Here is a 3,239-nt window from a genome sequence, read left to right as displayed (position 1 = left end):
TATGTGCAGGACATGGGACCTCGCTGCCCGTGCGCCAACATAATCAAGGCAGTGCTGTCAGAATGCTCCTGTGCTCAAACCCCAAGGAGAATTTCAGTATTTGACAGAATTTCCACCGGAACGTCTGAAGCTAAGCCTAGGCGTTTCCAGCGAAGAAGAAGGGTAGTCAAAGATGGAGAATTCCCGAAGGAGACCACACGCAAGCCAGTTTAGGTCCGAAAACTTTGAAGGGGGTCTTGTAGACGGTAAAAAATACCTCTATGGGTTTACAAGAAATTCGCCTACGAGAAGAGCTCGCACGCTCAGTTCTCTAGCACGGGCCTAAACCGCGTAGACGTCGAGTATACTCGATTCCAGGTTCGCCTAACGGTCAGTTCGCCAGCACGAGTTAAGATCGATCAGGATGACGAAAGTTCGCCTTTCACTCAACTCGCTTGCCCGAGTTCAGAGTTGAATCCGCCAGCAAGCCCCAAGACCGTCAGTACAGCTGGGTATCCGCTACCTCACGTGCTGAGATGGGCCTTCCCATCCCTCTCTCTCAAAGGAGAGAGCATAGTACCCCAAGACCGTCAAATGGCCGCTCGCAGTACGCACAGTGCGAAGGACTGGACAGGTGTCGAGTCAACCTGAGCATTCATAAATGCGACTCACCTCAGCTGGCTGGGTCAAGAGCTGGATCCGCCGGCACTCGGCAAGTTGGTTAGACCCACTCGAGTACTGTGCACCTACTTCACCGCCTCTCCTGACCGGAAAGGAGAAAGCACCGTGCTCAAAGCACGCCGGGCGGTCACGCATAGTACGAGTGATCGGACAGACACCTCATCGATTTGCGAACTCATAAATGCAGTTCATTAATGCTGGTCAAGTCCACTCGGATAGCAGACGGCCGTTGCCTCATATACAAGGATGGGCCTTCCCATTTTAGGTGACAGGACATAAAGCACAATCCCTCGAATGACCATTCATGGTATCGAGGAGCAGCTAGACGTCTCTGAAGAAGATGTGGTCACATCCCATAATTCAAGGAGGAGTCAAGCTGTCCCTCTTTCATTTAAAAGCCCCTTCCAGCACACTGGAGGAGAGGTCGAAAACTTAGAGAAAAGAGTTGAGACCAAGCTCCCTACATAATCTTTGCATTGCAGCATCACTGTTTAGTTCCGAGCTCCGATCGCCGGCGAACTAAACAGACCCGAACTCTCTCAAGTTGAGCTTCTACTGCGAACTGAAGCTCTCCAGCAACCTCATTCAAACGGTCCAAGGGAAGCAGACTCGACCCGAGCATCGAGCGAAGCGTCCTGTAGCCACCTAAAGTCCCCACAAAAACAAAGAGGGCATTCCCTCTGCTTCTGTTGTAACCAGAAGGAGATCGCACCCGTTGCGTGCGTGAGTAACGTCTCTTTGGAGGCACCCTGGTAAGAGTTAGAGACCTTGCTACGGGAAGGCTCACGCAACATAGAGTCCATTGCTGCCCTCATGTCAGCGTCAGGACGCCCTGGAGCCAAGGAGAACCCGCTCTAAGGAATAGCGGATTTGGAGTCTGTTCCACTTCTGGGACGGTCAACAACATTTGCTAGCGGAGCAATTATTTGACCTCACCACACCATGGGCTCGCCGAGGGCCGAATTTAGGATAGGCGAGGGTGGAAGGGGTGCCTCGACGTTATAAGGTTAGTTAAGAATTGCTGAGGCGGAAACTCGAACGCTGCAAGTCTTGCGCCAAACGGATGCTGCCGCAGGTCGGCCGCGAAGACGGCGAATTCGAAGGTCTGCTGAAGTACAAAGCTCGGGCAAGATCACGCGAGTCGGGTGGAGGCAGTCAAGAACGATCTGCCACTTTTAGCCGTATTCGACTGAGACCTTTTGTTTTATGATTTGTGTAAGACATTTTTTGTTTATGACTGTTTGGTTTAATGAAGTCATAACTTGTTCAAATGTATGTCTTAACACTGGGTGGCAATGCTTTGGCTTGCTTTGAAACTTAATATTATGACTTTTCACAACTCGCAAAAACCATAACTTTGTTAAATGTACTGTCTTAAAGCATCTATGAGGTTTTGTGCCCCGCTCATTTGTGCATATACCCTTTTGATAGGCGTCGCTTTCCAGTTATTTTGGGCTCTGTTATCGCAGACGATGCTCGTATCGCGGGCGAAGTCCTTTGTGGCAGACGAGGTCTAACCCCTCAAAGGCCTAAACTCTGCTCCGATAAGTTTATGCAATCGGCGAAACCAGGGCGACGCGAGTTCGCTAAAATGGTGGAAACCTCGTTCTGACGCATTCGAATTGCGCGGTGGAACTCAGTTGATTGACGGAATTGTTTTTCCAGGCGAGACTTGAACGGCGGCGAGTTTGGCTTGGAAGCCTGAACTAACTGTTGGCGATTTCAAAGTAGATGGCAAAGCCCTTCATTTTGCTGACGAATTTCCGCTTGGCAACGGAACTCAATGGCTGGCGAGTTTTTATGCTGGCGGGCGAACACGCCACGTTTGTCGGTCGCGGTTTTTCCTCCAAGTGCTTGCCTTAGCAAGACTTCTGGCAGGCGCCATTAATGCTTATTTTATGGTAAGCTGACTCCGGCGCCACTCTCGTTGTCGCCAATCTGATCTGTTCTGGTTTGGGGCGTTCTCGAGAGTAGGCATTTATGGGCGTCTGGTTTCGAAAGCGTCGTAGGGCGTTCTGTACCGTTCGATTTCGCTGGGGTGATGAATCCCAGTCGGTATGAATTATTTCGCCCCCTCTTCTTCCATGCAGAGTCCTATCTTGTGCTTTCAGAGTAATCTGCTAGATATGAGATTCTCTGCGATAAATATAAATCTTCTCTTAACTTTCCTCCGATGCAATAGCGGCGATGGGTTTGTCGGCTTTCCGCCACTCGTCTGTCTGACGTTGTCTCTGCTCCGGCTTGCGCGTCTCCTATACGATTCGGACCCCGTGGCTCCTTCCGCCTTTCGTGCCCCTCGCCAGGAGTTGGTGTTTGGTGCAGGGATTCCGCCATCGAGGTCAGCGTGCGGCTGACTTGAGCGTACTACGAGGCGTCTTCCTGCTATGGAGGCGGGCGGGGTGTCGCCTGCGTCTGGGATCGCTCTTACACGTGGGCGATTGTTAGTTGTGGAGCCTTCGAGCTTTTTTTTGTCGGAGTGGGTGGATGTACCGCCCTCGGGATTGGCCTTACGAGTGAACTGCCTTCCGCATGCCCCACCGCCCCTCTTTCTTCTGTTTCGCGTCTCGAGCGCTGAAGAC

Source organism: Asparagus officinalis, chromosome 6 (genome assembly GCF_001876935.1).
Source record: "Asparagus officinalis chromosome 6, Aspof.V1, whole genome shotgun sequence".
Taxonomy (NCBI): Eukaryota; Viridiplantae; Streptophyta; class Magnoliopsida; order Asparagales; family Asparagaceae; genus Asparagus; species Asparagus officinalis.
The sequence above is the reverse complement of the archived record's forward strand: the minus strand, read 5'-3'. Positions refer to the sequence as shown.